This window comes from Oxyura jamaicensis, chromosome Z (assembly GCF_011077185.1).
Source record: "Oxyura jamaicensis isolate SHBP4307 breed ruddy duck chromosome Z, BPBGC_Ojam_1.0, whole genome shotgun sequence".
Taxonomy (NCBI): domain Eukaryota; kingdom Metazoa; phylum Chordata; class Aves; order Anseriformes; family Anatidae; genus Oxyura; species Oxyura jamaicensis.
In genome coordinates this window covers 46,857,014-46,873,658 of record NC_048926.1, presented here as the reverse complement: position 1 = coordinate 46,873,658, position 16,645 = coordinate 46,857,014, and the positions used below count along the sequence as shown (strand labels likewise).

Here is a 16,645-nt window from a genome sequence, read left to right as displayed (position 1 = left end):
TGTTCATTAAAAGAATGGTTAGAGTGCTTTAATCATTGAATATTTTTTTTATTCTGCATGCTGTTAACCATAAATGTGTAAATGATACATTACAAAAATATTGATTTTACCTGTGTTCCAAGCAAAAACTGGCAGATGTTACTCCAGTAACATACCGAACAGCCAAACAATTTTAACAGTCTACTTCCTTCTTTTTACCTCTGTACAGTAGTTCTATCTTTGTATATTAATCATTCTGTACGTATCTCTATATAGTATAAATTGGTTTGTGGTTAAAGGACCGGATTGAGAATCAGAATTTAGGTTTCTTATCCAACTTCTTATTTCCCTTGAAATCCTGAGCAAGTTGCACAGTGAATTGTGGAAACAACAGATGTAGAAGTTATGAACTTTTAAATATCAAGTTCCCATGGTAAAGGTCTGGAGAGAAGTGTTAAAGCTCTCTGTAAAGAGCACAAAGTAAATTAGGTACTGCTAACAGATTTCAAAATAACATGACAAGCAAAAACAGGGCTGTCAGCATATCTCTACCCAGAAACAGCCAAAACGATAAGTGAAGAGTAAAAGAGTGATACGGACCTTTGTCTTCTTCTTATCAAGAACCTGAAATCTAAATCCTTTTCACATGCAAAACACACAGGCACTGAAACAGGAGAATGTTCTTTTATATTATAGCTCAGTAGTTACAGAGCTCAGGAAGCCCCCCAGAGTCTCCAGATGAAGGGACTTAAATCCTCTTTAAATAGACTGTCATAGCTAGAGATGCTGTCCATATTCCTTGCTGAAGCTGTGCAACTGTTTTCAAGGTGGGATCTCTTTGTGGTGCACCAAACGCAGAGACTGGAACAACGTATCTTATTTCTGAATACTGATCATTTTTAAGTATAAAATAAATCCAGAGCTCTCCACACTTATGAAATACTCTTCTGGGCAGACTCATAGGTTTGATACATACACTGTGGAAGTTTCAAAACTGAAAGGTTGAGACAGTGTTGCAGTTACCCAGGAAAACAAAACAAAAGAAAACAACATCAAAAAAACCTGTAGCTGTGCAAATCTTTTAGGATTGTCTTGGTTAGAGCTTCCTAACTGCTGCTAAAACTGTGCTTTCAAATTTTCAGCTACTTGGAAGATACTGTCTTTTAGATTCTGAATGTCAAAAAACAAAACAAAACAAAACAAAACAAACAAACAAACAAAAAACAACTCAGACTGTATATGTGTATACATCCATGATTAAAAAAAATATACTTCTTAACCTAGTAATTCTCATGTATGTACTATTATTAGGTTTGAGTTAAGAGACAAATCTGTGATCAATATAGGTTCTTGGCTTTGGATCACAATTCATTTATTGTAGAGAGAGTAAAAACAACAACAAAACCCCACTTGATAAAGAGGTCACCTAACAGTAACATTATAATAATAATAAGAACAATGAAGTGTTACTGCATTAGTTGCACCTTAAATACTCTTTACACTGTACTTGAATTAAAATAGTTAATAAAATTCAAAAGCCGCAATTTTATTGCAGTCTGCACTACTAATGTTTCTGCACTATGTATATAAAGTAGGGATTATATTACTTGTTACTTATAAAATCCTATGAGAAATTTGCATTTTTCAAGAGCAAACCTCAAAGCACTGTCTGATAATTAGCTTACTGTAATTGATTTTGAAATATATTGAAAACATAACCCCTTCACCTTGTGTTCAGTTGATGGTCCTGATGGTCCCTGCTCCACTGAGTGATGACTGCTGGTACTGGCAGCTGCCCAAGTACATTTGCATCTACTGTGGTACCAATTAATGTGTTATCCTGTCTAATAGTGATTTTTTTTTTTTTTTTCACTATAGACAATAAAATAAAAGCATCTGCAAGAAAGTTAGTCTCAGAATGTTGTCACATATAACCTTATCAACAACTTGTCTGAAATATATTATAAAAAGATGTGTAACTTCAGGTGATATGGGTATGATATTTGTTGGGTTTGGTTAGGTTCGGAGCTGATTAATACTTAACCAATCTCTTCGTGTGACAGTCAGATTAAAAAAAAAAAAAGTTATATTTTGGGAGATTTTTAATGCTTTTTGAACAGACAGCATCTCTTGCTATCTAAACTGTCTGAGACGAAGATAAAATATTCTGATGCCTAAACAATCAACAATAAAGAAAGAATACACTTTTGATGTAGGAATGGATTTGGTAGCAGGGGGACTGCAGGGGTGGCCTCTGTGAGCAGAGCTCAGCAGCTGCCCCATGTCAGACCAGAGCCAGCTCCAGTCAACTCCAAAAAAGACCCGCTGCTGGCCAGAGCCAAGATAATGGGTGATGTTGGTTGGACCTCTGAGAGAGCAGAAAAGGAAAACGACAAACAAACTGTTGTGCAACAGCAACTGGGAGAGAGAGGTGAGAAAATGGGAGAGAAGTAGCTCTGCAGAATGCAAGGTAAGTGCAGCAGGAGGGCAGGAGATGCTCCAGGCAGGCAGCAGCAGTTCCCCTGTGGCCTGTGCAGAGGCCGCCGGTGGAGAAGGCTGCCCCCCTGCAGCCCATGGGTCCCACATGGAGCAAATCTCCAAGCTGCAGCCCGTGGAGGAGCCCCTGGTGGAGCAGGTGAATGTGGCCTGGAGGAGGCTGTGGCCCATGGAAAGCCCCTGCAGAAGCAGGCCCTGGGCCGGACCTGCCGCCCGTGGAGAGGAACTCACACAGGAGCAGGGGGTCTGGGGGGAGCTGCCGCCCACTGTGGGGGACCCGTGCTGGAGCAGTTTGCTCCTGGGGGATGGACCCTGTGGTACAGAGCGAAGTGGGAGCAGTTCTTGAAGCAGCCCACATCAGTTCCTGTGGGACGCCCTTGCAGGATGAGTTCGGCATCCTGTGGGAAGGACCTTATGGGGAGCAGGGACAGAGAGTGACTGTGAGGGAGTGGCAGAGACAAAGTGTTATGGACTGACTGCAGCCCCCATTCCCTATTCCCCGGCACCACTGAGGGGGAGATAGTAGAAGAGGGTGGATGGGGAGGAAGGTGTTTTTTGTTTGCTTTTAATTCTCACTGTTGGAATCTACAAATTATATTAACTGAAATAGATTATATTAATATCCTTATGCTGAGCCTGTTTTGCCTGTGACAATAACTGTGTAGTAATCTCCCTGTCCTTACCACTACCTGTGAACCCTTTTCATCTTATTTTCTCCCCCTTTCCCTTTGAGGACAGGGAGTGAGAGAATGGTTGTAGTGGAGCTCTGCTGTCTTGCTGGGTAAAACCAACACAAAAACAATTAAACTTTATACAATTGGCTTGGGTTTCCTTTTTTTTTTTTTTTCTTAATACCTCGTTGGTTAATTATAATGTATGGACTGCCATATGTGCAAAAGAATCTCTGAAATATATGAATACATAATTCATAATATATGGATTCATACTTTGCCAACATGCACAGACAGAAACTATGATGACTATTAATTATTAACACTTAATGGACTGATCCACCTGTATAAAAGTTTTCTCTCTGCAGATATATACTGTTCTCCCTGTAGTCCTTGCCTTCTTCATGTTTTTAAGTTAGAAAAAAATGTTTTTTTTTTTTTTTTTTTTTTTTTTTTTTTTTTTTTTTTCTCCAAATAGATGATAAATGTGTAATGGTGAAGTGAAGAGAGAAGGTTAGGAGTACTTCAGGTTTCCTGGTAACATGAAACAATATGTATGAGAGAAAAAACTAAGCTTTCAATGATTTTTTTCTTAAACCATGTGAAGCAATTAAAGTGCTAGTCTAAAACATTTCATTCTGACAAAGTGAAAGAGAAAAAGTCATGAACTGATTTACATCTAAAGCATCCTCCTCCTGATTCCAACATTATATTATAAAAGAAGTTTTTCCTACATGCCACATAAGGACTTTTCTTTAAGGACGAGAGGCTACCTACTTCGTTCATTTATGAGATTGACCTTGGAAGTGATCATCTGATACTTACAAAAAGTTTAGTTATGATTGAGCTGTTGAAAAAAAATAAAAATGAACTTGAGTTGTTTTGGAATTCAAGCAGGTATTCCTATTATGCAGAATTTATGATTCCATCATCTTTTTTTCAAGGGGTAATAAACTGTGCCTTAAAGGAAGGATCCAGATGAAGCACTGGTATTTCTTCTTGGGCAGCAGAATCAACACTGTTCTGTATCATGCAGTATTACAGATTTTTTTCTTATTCATAGAAACAAAAATTTCTAAGATACTTGAGAAAGGAAAACCAGACATTCAGTCTACTGATTTCTGAAGACCATTAGCAGTTCATCTGGATTTGGGATTGTTTGACATGGAGTAAATTCTCTGTACTGTGTCTGTAAGCTATCTAATTATATGCTATTACTTCTTAGTGGTATTGAAACCATTTTCTTCCTTATGTTTAGATGTGTGTTACAGCTGAAGAACCTAAGCTTCCAATTGTTCCAAGACTTAAACTTGACTCTGTGGAAATTTTAGGTAGTAGAAACAAGTAGCCAAATGTTGCAGGTTTGTTTGTTTGGTTGGTTTTAATTTGTCCTGTTTGTCTCAGTTGCTTGGAAGAACCCACATGTTGGTTCGCTAGGTTCCAGGAGCAACCACTAGCTTTGTCACACAATTCCTACCTCAATGCAGAATACAAAATGCTTTTAAACAAACAATTTCATCTTCACTGTTCCACCATCATATTGATTTTTATTTTGGGTCAGGCATCTTCTGATTTCAATGAGAATCTCTATGGAACTCCAGCATTAGTAGCCTAATTCTTCTTTATCTTCAAAAAAAAAAGTATTGTCAAAATAATTTTCTGTATGAAAATGGAAATGTTGAAACATTGTAGGATTTTTTTGTTTTGTTTTGTTTTATGTACATATTGAAAAGATGTAGATTTTATGCAACTTTATTTTTATTTATTCTGCCTGATTTTGACATTCAGGAGATGTTTGCATGACACTAACATTTCATTTAATGTCCATACATACTGTCCATACTGCACTGGATGCCCACTTGTCCGTAAGTTTCCTATCAATTCCGTATACTATATTCTCTGACAGTTACGGCTGTCTAATATAAGAGATATATCTTGGTTTTGCACAAGAAGAATTGCCTCTTTCCTTGAGCATTGTCCTATAGGGAAGGTATGTGTTTCTCTAATTGTTTAAACTCAGAGAAAAATTCTACAGTAATTATTAATGTAGGTCTTAGAAAAAGCGCTGGGACTAGTATAATCAAATAAAACTTTCTCAGCTTTAAAATGATGTCTTGCTATTAGTTTGCTAGTACCTGAGTTATTTGAAAGTTTTTATACTGTTACACAGAAAAGAGACAGATTTCTAACTTCATTTAAATAGCTAGAAAGGCACATACATGTATAATAGATATTCTCAGAATTTATAAGCTCTCCTATTTATTGAGGTATCTTGTTTACTTTTGAAAGTGTCTGTTAGCTGTGCTCATCTCTCATTTCTTAGCAGAATTTAAATTATTGATTTTTTTTTTTTTTTTAAAGAGACACAAACAACAACAGTACAAATTCAAATTCTCTAGTTCATTTCTGTGTCTGCTTATTGCTTCCATTCTAAGGAGTTTTAATTATATGTTTATATTGATTAAGCCTCTAAGACTTATGCATGTTAGGAAGAAGATAATTGGAGTCCTGAAAGGGACATAATGTCAGAAGTATCTTTGATCATATTGAAAGCTTATCTGTGTTGTGTTTTATTTTATTTTATTCTATGTGATACCAGATAGTCCTGGCCTTCTGGAAGTCTTGTCTAAAACATTTCTCACAACTGGTAGATGTTTGTTTGTTCTCTTTTTACTTAATAATTAAATAATATTAACATAAAAGCAGCCAGAGAAGCTTAAGTATGTCTTCAATATTTTAAAAAGCTTAAAAAATAAAGGAAAAGACCTAAAAGCTGAGGCAAAGGAAGAAGTCCAAACTGTGCTGGTTAGTTGGGATTGGCTAAAAGCTATATTTGTGCATCATTTCAAGGATGTTAATTAGGAAACATGCTCTTAGAAATATTTTCCACAACACTCCTATGATTCTAGATATTACCTTTTTGATAATGTCAAGTATATGAACTACGTTGAATGCCTTGGTTGCAAAGTGAAAACAAGGTCAAGTTCAGCTTGCTTGAACTGCTTGGGACTTACGTAACTGTGCTGTTTAAATTATGGTCATAAATATTTTAGATATTAAAAATCTTTCAAAGTAATATGTTTCAACAAAAATAGTAATTCTGTAGATTTTTAAAATGGCTTCTCTTGAGCTGTCTCAGTAGCAAAAAAAATCAACTGGAAGAAAGCTGCTCAAAATCCTGAAACCTGCACCAGGTTCATTTCTGAAATGAATGACAGACATTCAGAGATATTTGACCTTTGTCAGTTCTTCTGGTAGGTATTCTTTAAGTCTGGGGAGCAAAGGGATATATAATATCCATGAACACATACAAGAACAATGTTTCAGAACACTCCCTGTCCTTGTCCCTGTCCCTGTCCCTATCTCTCTCTCTCTTCCTCTCCCAGTCCTTTCCCTTTCTTTTCAGCTAGTGACTTAGTTTCCCTTTAGTTTTAGTTTTAGTTATAGTTTTCAAACTTTTGTTATAGTTTTCAAACTATAACACAAGAGATGCATTGGCACATCAGTGAAACAGGATGCTTGGGCAAACTTGTGTTACCTCAAGATACACCAAACATGAGTATTGACATGAGATTTCTGAGGAAGTCTGCTGTTAGATTTTATCTTTAATTTCCCAGGCAGAGCTGCAGACTGAAATTCTGTCCATATTGTAAGTCACCAGTGTAAGCTGTTGATACTTGTTGGTTATAAGGTTATTCAATTCATTCAAACTTACACATTTAGTTTAGGTGTGGTTAAACCGTATTCTCCTTTTTCCATTAATTGTACAGAACTACAGTAGAATTATATGTTTCTATGATTGCTGGAGAACATCTTAATTTGTTTACAACTTACTTGAAATGAACCTTACATTTGACTTAATCTACTCTGTAAGAATTGCTCTTGCCATATTTCAACAAGGAAGAAAATTGAAAACTGTGCATATTATTTATCTGGAAGGGATAAAATGCATTATCTATCAAGCTCTAACTTTTCAATCTATTTATTTATTTACTTATTTTAAGTCAAGAGGTAAGTCCACAATTGCAGGGAGAGACATCTGCATGTTGAATCTGACATACCAAGGGATCATACCACACATTGGTAGTAGCTGAAATGACACATGATGTACCAACTAGCTTTTATGTGAAAAGTACATATCATTACTAAAAAGAGTTAGTGTGTGTTTATCGGAATAACATATGGCTTTAGAGCTGGATCTCACACTACTGGTTTTTGTCTCTACCTGTACCTGTGTGATCCAGCAGGAATTAAAAGCATACAAAGAAACCTTTCAGTCCTGTTCCTATGAGGCACTTAATAAATGCAGCTTCTCAGTTTTACATGAGACCATCTGTTACCTAAGGTAAGGACAACATTTCTCCTTGAGGGACCTGTCAATCCAACTAGCTCAAGAAAATTATTATTATTATTATCATTATTATCATTCTTCTTCTTCTTCTTCTTCTTTTTCTTCTTCTTCTTCTTCTTCTTCTTCTTCTTCTTCTTCTTCTTCTTCTTCTTCTTCTTCTTCTTCTTCTTCTTCTTCTTCTTCTTCTTCTTCTTCTTCTTCTTCTTCTTCTTCTTCTTCTTCTTCTTCCTATTACTCAAACTGCTTTATATCACTTTTTTTGATGTTTATTTTTTTTATTTTTGTGATTTTATATACACACACTTTTTTTTTTTTTTTTTTTTTTTTTAAGCTATCTTAAGTATTTGGAACCAGCTCCTCTTCCATCCATAATTATTTCACAATAGACTCCTAGGCTTAACTCCAAGAATGATTCAAATGTTTTAATATGAAAAACATTAACAAATTCTTGTATGGCAGAAAGAACAGGGCCACCTGAGGATGTCTCCTAAATGAGATTTTTATTGAATAGTTTGTTCTGTGACAAGTGAGGCAGTAATTTAGATATAGAAGCCTTGAGAACATGCAGAGTTTAGTTAATGAAACTCTGTGCTTTCATTAAAATAATTTTCCTATTGCATTTATGAATACATCTCTCACATGTATGTGTGTGGCTTTTATGATGGTATTTTCCGTATGACCTTGTATGTAACATTGCTTTTATTATAAAAAATAAGCACACCAAAACAACATATTTATCTGTGTGCAGTTTTTAAAATATGCCTCTACTTTTAGCTGTTTTTTTCCCACATGCTGTTCAAGTGAGTGGAAAAGATCAAGAGGCTGTATAGTCTGTAGAGTTCATGGAAAATGCGAAAAAAATCTCTAAAAAGAGCAAACACAATCTGTTTCAAAGTGTTCTTCACTTTCCATTTCTATAATTAGATAGATCCATTAAAAGAGAAAGGAGGGGTGAAAAAAAAGAAAAGAGAAGAGAAAGAAATGAAGCGAAGCGAAACGAAGCGAAGCGAAGCGAAGCGAAGCGAAGCGAAGCGAAGCGAAGCGAAGAGAAGAGAAGAGAAGAGAAGAGAAGAGAAGAGAAGAGAAGAGAAGAGAAGAGAAGAGAAGAGAAGAGAAGAGAAGAGAAGAGAAGAGAAGAGAGATTAAAGAAAGATTTGATCAGAAGTGAAAAAAAAAAACACAAAACAAACAACAAAAAAAAAACACACAAAACACAAAAATAACATTGAGAGAAATCTTTTTACTGTCATACCTGTTGATTTATTCTCATTATGTTTAACAGGAATTATGTAAAATATGTTCCCTTGAAAAATATATATTTGATTAATATATATATATATAATATATGATTAATTTTCCGTACCTCAGACTTTTAACCGTTGAAGAATAGGTTTAGTGATAGCTGTGGTAAAATAGGGGAGAGAGTTAGTTCATGTGCATTTATAAGAAAATTAAAGACAGATAAAACTACTAAAACCAAACCAAACCAAACCAAACTAGCACCACCACCAACAAAAACAAACATCACAAACAAACAAACAAACAAACCCACAACCTGCCTAGGCTAGTGTCTTTCAGCTGTTCATTTTGTTTCCTAATGTAGCTTGAAATTCACCTTTATGTGTGAATTAACTGATGACAGCCAGTTATCAGTTGTACAACTGGCTGCATGCAGAAGAGCTTGATGTTTGACCTAAAAGCTTGATGTTTGACCTTACCTTTAGTAAAGACATAAACAGATTTTGTCATTCTGCCATATTATAAACATATATAGTTTTAGTTCCTCTTGAAATATAAAAGATCTTTGTCATGGCTCAGTTTAAATTATGTTTATGCTCTAAATGGCCCTGTTACTCAACAATGCAATCCTAAATTTCTTGATGGGGAAAAAATATTTGTATTTATTTATTCTTTAAAATCACTTTTTTTTTTTTTTTTTTTTTTTTTTTTATGACAACATATAAAGGAAAGTCATTTTCCAGCCTTTTATGGCCTTTAAGGCATGAGAAATTTGGTCAGCCACATCCTCCTTATCCTCCTTTGTTTTGGTGTCTACACAAGAGAAAAGCAATTAACCTCTTTTACTACATTATCAATGTATTTGCATCATCTTTCTTTGGGTTATAGTCTATACAAATTAATACTGATGTTTATTATTCTAAGTCAAAAGTTCTGGAGTTTTTCTCCTTAGAAAATGATAGTGCTTAATTCTTTGATCCACTGCTTTACTGGTATATGGATATATCACTGGTCAAAATGATTTGGAAACAAAATTAACCTGAATTTATAAAACTAAAATAAATTTCTCTGTTATTTAGTATGAGATTCAGGATTGCACAAGAAATATAGCTAAAGAAACACAGATAGTATAACAAAATATTACCCTCTAGGTAACAAGTGTTTCTACATGGCTTATATTATAAATTTTTACCTGCCAACATGTTACCATCAAGGTGGAATGAAAATCCCTGAACACTGAGTCACTGAATTTCCCTCAACGTGCCATCATTACAAAACCAGCTTCTGCTGTATAAACCTGATCTACTGTGAAAATATACAAATGTGTGAGTCAGCTCAGGCAGGCGGAAGGAGAAACCACAGACTTGTGGCTAAAATGCAAAAAGTAGATTTATTTTCATTACGTTGCCAACTGGGGGAATCCCAGAGCAACACCCAGGCAGAGGCACATAAGCAGGGACAAAGGCACTACTGAGCTTGGTCCATGCTAGAAGATCCCCAGTGTGCTGTATATACCTGTTTAACAATGATTCACACGGGTGAAGTTTTTATTACCGTTCTGTGATCTTCACTGTGTTTCTTTGATCTTCTTTGTACCAAGGCCAGGAGCTCAATCATCTCTGATAGGATGCCTCTGAGTCTACCAAACCCCTATGTTATCTATACACAGATACACTACTTGCCAACACACAGAACATGAACAACAGTAGGTTCAGTTTATGTGCTTTTCCATATTACTGGTCTCCAGCATTCCCAGCTACAAGGTCCCTTGAGTTTATTTACAATCCTCCTCAACAATCTACTGTTCTGATTCCATCCTCCTTGCCAATCTTCTGTTTTTAAGCCATTCCTTCCAATAACAAATTATTCAGTTGCTCTAGAAATGCCTCATTTATTACCTATAGTGGGATATTGTAATGAGTTTAAATGTAAAATCATGAGTTTGCCTTCACTCCTTTCTCTCTGAATCTGATTATGAGTTGTTTTCTGTCATGTTTCCATGTAGTTTATAAAGAGATATAAGATACATTTCATTCTGAAGGAATTCTATTTCTACCAGTTTTCACTCAGTTATGCTAGAAAGAGAGACTGAAAGTGTTTGGAGATGTAAAAAGAAAGTAAGTTTGATCAACTGGAAGGGAGCCCGCTCTGGATCAATTAGACTCACCACACTGGAAGATGCAGAGAGGTTCATAGTTCATCCCCAGCCAGGTGTGCGGAAGAGCACAGAATTGGTTTGTCATTTGGCTTGACATTATTGGTTTCTTTTCAAATGTAAAGGTATTGTCTAGGTGCAAAGAACTATGATGTTGGGGAATTTTTAATCTCCTTAGCTATAACTTATAACAGTTAGTCAAAATTATTCATTTTTAGAAGTTTATCGATGTGTGACTTTGGATATTTTAGGCTCTGTGTTCCAGTTGACAATTAATATTAGAAATTTATGTGGAGGAGAGTCATAGTTATGTCTGGGCTAGAGTTAATTTTCCTTGTAGAGACTTGTATGATGCTGTACTTTGGCTTTTTGATTAAAATAGTGGTGACTATACAGATATGATTGAGCTGATGCTTCTTATAATGCCCTGCCAGCAAGGAGGCTGAAGGTGCACAAGAAGCCAGGACATCTGACCCTGACTGAGCAAAAATGTATTCCATTCCATATGGCATCATGCTCAACAATAAAAACTGGGTAAAGAAAAAGGAGGGGGGGCAGGGACGCGGTCCGCCCCACATCAACAGATGGACATGGAGCGTGGGCATTGAGAGTGATGGCATTTGTCTTCCCAGAAAACCAAAATGTGTGATAAGTCCTGCTTTCCTGGCAGTTGCTGATGGGAAGTTGTGTATGAATTCCTTGTTTTGTTTTGCTTGTGCATACGGCTTTTGCTTTACCAAATAAACAATCTTTATTTCAATCCATGAGTTCTCTCACTGTTACATTTCCGATTCTCTCCCCAACCCACCCAGGGAGAGTGACTGAGTGGCTGGAGGTGCTAAGCTGCACTCTGGGCACATCAAAGAGGAAACGAACAGATTTTAACAGCTATGATCAAGTTGCGTACCTTAAGAATAAATGCATGTAACATAATTAAAGTAGGAACTGAAAAGCAAAGCTTGCTTGCTGCCACATTATATTTGAATAGCTATTACATGAAGACTTTTATCAACAGTAATGAAAAAAAGGTTGTCTTGATTCTTCTCAAAGAAGTTGAGTAAAGAATGTAAAGAAAAAAATTCTCTTTGATCTACAGGCATTTGCAAAAGTGACTTCCCTGCATTTGTCAGCCTAGCTATGATTATAAGTCTTTGCTTGCTAGAGAAGTCAGAAGTAGTAGAGAACTGATGGGAAAGACACCTTGCTTCTTAAAAAGGAAAATCATTCAGAGATATATATATATATATTTTCTCCTTAAGGACAGATAAAGTGGGATCAGAGATCTAGAGTTAATTTCAGAATTTCAGAGAAAAAAAAAATAATTAAAAAAAATGTTTCATTACATCTGTTTTTGCTCCAGATTAGTGCACAAGTTAGAATATCAAGATCTTTTACAGAATAAGGGACCAGGAGAAAGTATTTTCCTTCAGTTGAAAAGTGAAAGATGACCATATGACCACTTAACTCCTGCAGAAGGCTTTTATGTTATAAACACTTAGCTAAGAGAAGTATAAGCAAAATCTGAGAACTCATGCATTTTCTCCTTCACCTGAGTGCATCATGTGAAGGAGCACAAGGACAGGAGCTTAACATGAAGAATATGAGAAGAAAAAGGCAGAGTGAAGTAGAAACAGGATGGCGGGAAAACCTCTAATGTAAGAGTACCTTAAAAGAGGGTCACTATTCCTTCATTTGTGATTTGGTATTTTGTGGTAGAATGGATGTGAGGGAGGAATTTAAATGAAATAAAAAATAATAAGTTATGGGATGCTTGAAAACCTGTAGTTCATATTTGCATCAAATATGAATTCTCTTCCCCTGCTTTTCTCACTTGGGAAAGTCCTATTAGCCACTAGAGAAGTAAGGATAATAGGAGAAGGAAGGTAACTTAAAAGCAACCATTATTTACTTAGAGAGAATTTGTTTACAATATGCCATTCTCTTAGGCTTTTTGATTAAGAATGACTTGAAATGTTCAAATTCTTGTTGTATTAGATCATCGCTATGCTACGTCTTCAGGAAACAATTCAGATTGGGATAGTACATCAGCATTCTCAAAGAGACGTTTAGATAACTCATATTTCTATGTCTCCTGTGTCTCATACCACTTAGATTTTTACCTCCTGTAAGTACATGTCTTTGGCCAGCTAAGACACTGTTCTAAATTATGATTAATGCTATTTAGAAAGACAAGTCTTTCATAACTGAGGGTGGATGCATGCTGTACATCTTCTTTGGTAACTCCTTTGAGATAGCATAAGATTTCAGAAGAATACATATAAACAAACATGAAACTGGCCTGGGGCAAGCAGGCATGTGCAGAAACCTGCACTATCTCAGAGCTGCCATACATAGTTAGTGGATCAGCTTTCCTCTGAAAGGAAGGAAAACCTAACTGTGCAGATTTGCATAAAGCAATATTAACAGTTATGGCATTGATCCAAAGTCCTTTAAAGCTCAAGAGGATTTTTTTCTTTGTACACTTCAGCAAGATATAAATTGGGTTTTGTATGCAAATGTTTAAGTAGCACATTTTTGCTATAATTTGCATTTTTAAGGCATACCTTTCTTCAGCCTATTATTTTATGGGTCTCTCACATTCTTGTCCTTTCTTCTTGCTTTTTGGGTAACTACAATTCTACTTTGGCATTAACAAGAAATTTAGAATGCCAAAATTCACTGTAATCAAGATATAGGTTAACAGGTTGGCTAAAACCCTACTATCTCTGGCATGACTTTAAATTTCTCTTTCATGGTGATTCAGGAAAGGCTTTTTTATAATTTGCACTGAGATTTTCTGATAAGCTAGACAGTATTTAAAAATCTTTGAGATAAATTTAGATACATATTTTTCTAAGTGCCATGACAGTCCTGTAGACTGTTAAAAAATGTTATGTCACAGCATAAAGCCCCCTTTAATACTGTATTTTTCTTATTCCATTTTATGTTAATATTGCTGTTTCTGAAATCCTTTCTAACTGCTTCTCTAGAACAAGGTGGTTCTCTAGGTTATCAGCTCATGAGCGTTAGGCAGAAAAGCTGTCTTGGTGAGTAAAAGTTTAATGTAACAGTGTATGAGCCGCTCACAGCAAAGAGGGTTTAGAAAACTTTGTTGCTAAGTGAAAATTATAATTTCTCAGATGGGGGGAACAACATTAAACATGAGCAGAAAAGTGAAGTATTGGCTATTGGGCAGCTGGATTGTAAGTTTTAAATACTTACTATTGCTAAAACATGTCATCTGAAAATGTGTTAAGCCAAACAAACTTTTCAGAGGTCAGGTACTAAGAATGATGTAGATATTTTGGATCATGAACAACTAAACTTCAGTGAATAGAATCCATTTAGTTAACCTCTCCCAAGCATTTTTTCTTAGCTCTGTGAAATACCATGTTAGCATGCAAGAGACATCTGGCTAGAAGAGAACATACAAGATATTAAACACCCAGTGTGGAAGAAGATTGCAAGAAAGCCCTGCTTGCGGACAGCAGGAAGAAAGAAAGCTACCAAATGACATGTTAGGAAGTAAAAAGACATTTAGCAGGACAAGATGAGGGAGACCTAATACAAAGTACTACAATCAAGTTATTCAATCACTCCTTCCTTTGATAACTGTTTCTTCTGTCAGTGCCTCACCTGTGTTCTCTTGAGAAATTAACCAACAGTCATTTTTCCCTTGTTTTCTCAGGACAAACAAAGCAAATAGTTTATGAGTTTTCTCTGTCTTTATCATTTTCTTTGCAACATGGTCAATAGTTATGAGAATATTTAGTGTGTTTCTTCATTCCAGTGTATATGTCAATACATCCATCTCAATCTCATTGTCTATTTGCTTTCTGAAAATTCTTCTTAGTCCTCATGGTTTCTGCACTGCAATTTGTACTATCTAGAAGATAGCAAATTCTTGAGGAACACCTATGCAAAAAGGCATGACAGAGTTTCTTTCACTAGCAAAAGTTCGGCAACCTGTCTGGTGTGTCTGGCTGTGTTGGTGCTAACAGTAGCACTAGAAGAAAGTTGTAGGTTCTGGTTATATCACAGAATCATAGGATTGAGCAATGTCTGAGGTTTGAAGAGATCCCTGGAGATCATCTAGTCCAACCACCATGCCAGGCATGGTCACCTAGACCAGGTTGAACAGGATTATGTCCAGGTGGGCTTCAAATAACTCCAAACAAAGTGCCTCCACAACCTCTCTTGGCAACCTGCTCCAGCACTCTGTCACCCTGACAGTAGTTTTTCCTCACATTCAGGTGGGACTTCCTGTCTTTCATTTTGTTCCCATTACTTCCTGTCCTATTGCTAAGCACCACTGAAAAACATCTGGCCATATCGTCTTGACACCCTCCCTTAAGATATATGTATACATAGATAAGATCCTATCCCTGCCTTCACTTTTCTAGGCTAAACAGGCTGAGCGCTCCCACTTTTTCTCATAAGAGAGATGCTCTGGCCCTGCAATCATCTTCACAGCCCTCTCCTGGACTCTCCAGGAGACCCATATCTCTTTTGTCTACGGGAGCTGTATTGGGTTTATGTTGAAAGGGTTTGGTAACAGGGGGGCTGAAGGTGTAGCCTGTGTGAGCAGCGTTCAGAAACCACCCCATGTCAGATCAGAGACATCCCCAGCTGGCTCCAGAAGGGAGCTGCTGACTGCCAGACCCAAGCCATTGAATGATGCTAGTTGCACCTCCGACATGGAAGATTTAAGAAAGGGAAAAACCTTCTTTGCAGTAGCAGCTGGAAGAGAGGAGTGAGAAACAGCCCTGCAGACACACAGGTCAGTGCAGCAGGAGGGCAGGACTTCAAGCACTGATCAGAAGTTCCCCTGCAGCCTGTGGAGAGGTGCCTCGTGGAGCAGGCTGCCCCCCTGCAGCCCATGGGTCCCACATGGAGCAGGTCTCCACACCGCAGCCCGTGGAGGAGCCCCTGGTGGAGCAGGTGGATGTGGCCTGGAGGAGGCTGTGGCCCATGGAGAGCCCCCGCAGAAGCAGGCCCTGGGTCAGAGTTGCAGCCCGTGGAGAGGAGCCCACGCAGGAGCAGGGGGTCTGGGGGGAGCTGCTGCCCGTGGGGGACCTGTTCTGGAGCAGTTTGCTCCTGAGGGATGGACCCCATGGTATGGAGCAGTGTGGGAGCAGTTGTTGAAGAGCTGCTCTCTGTAGGGAGCCCCCGCAGGCTCAGTTTGGGAAGGACGACATCCCGTGGGAGGGACCCCACGTGGAGCAGGGGCAGAGAGTGAACCAGAAGGAGTGGTGGTGACAAAGCATCAGGGACTGACCAAAGCCCTCATTCCCTCTTCCCCTGTGCAGCTGAGGGGGAGAGGGTAGAAGAGGGTGGATCCCCGGGGCGGGGGGGGGGGGGGGGGGGGCAGTTTACTTTGAGTTTCTCACTGCTCTAGCTTGTTAGTAATGGGTAATAAATTACATTAATGTCCCTATGCCCATGTTTTGCCCATGACGATAATTGTAGAGTGTTCTCTCTGTCCTTTCCTCAGCCCTTGAGTCCTTTTTGTCATATTTTCTCCCCCTTTCTCTTTCAGGAGGGGAGTGAAAGACCGGTAGTGGTGGAGCTCTGCTGCCCAGCTGAGTAAAACCACCACACACTGTCTGACAAACTGGAGACTGAGTCAACGTTTGCTAGTACTTGCTTAAACATGCCTATTTCCCACTTGCAAAATTGAGAGAGAAAGAAGCAGCTGCACAAGCATGACAGGACTGTTTCTGGTAGAAGAAAGCATTGATTTTATGGCTCATT

General features: G+C 37.6%; 1 long non-coding RNA gene across 1 annotated transcript; it reads left to right on the top strand.

The window, feature by feature from the left end:
- The first annotated feature begins 2,566 nt into the window (after positions 1-2,566).
- On the top strand, positions 2,567-16,030 carry LOC118155759. Its single transcript, XR_004745998.1, has 3 exons — positions 2,567-2,792; positions 12,608-12,614; positions 15,994-16,030. It is a non-coding gene; the product is annotated as an uncharacterized LOC118155759 (long non-coding RNA).
- The last annotated feature ends 615 nt before the right edge of the window (positions 16,031-16,645 follow it).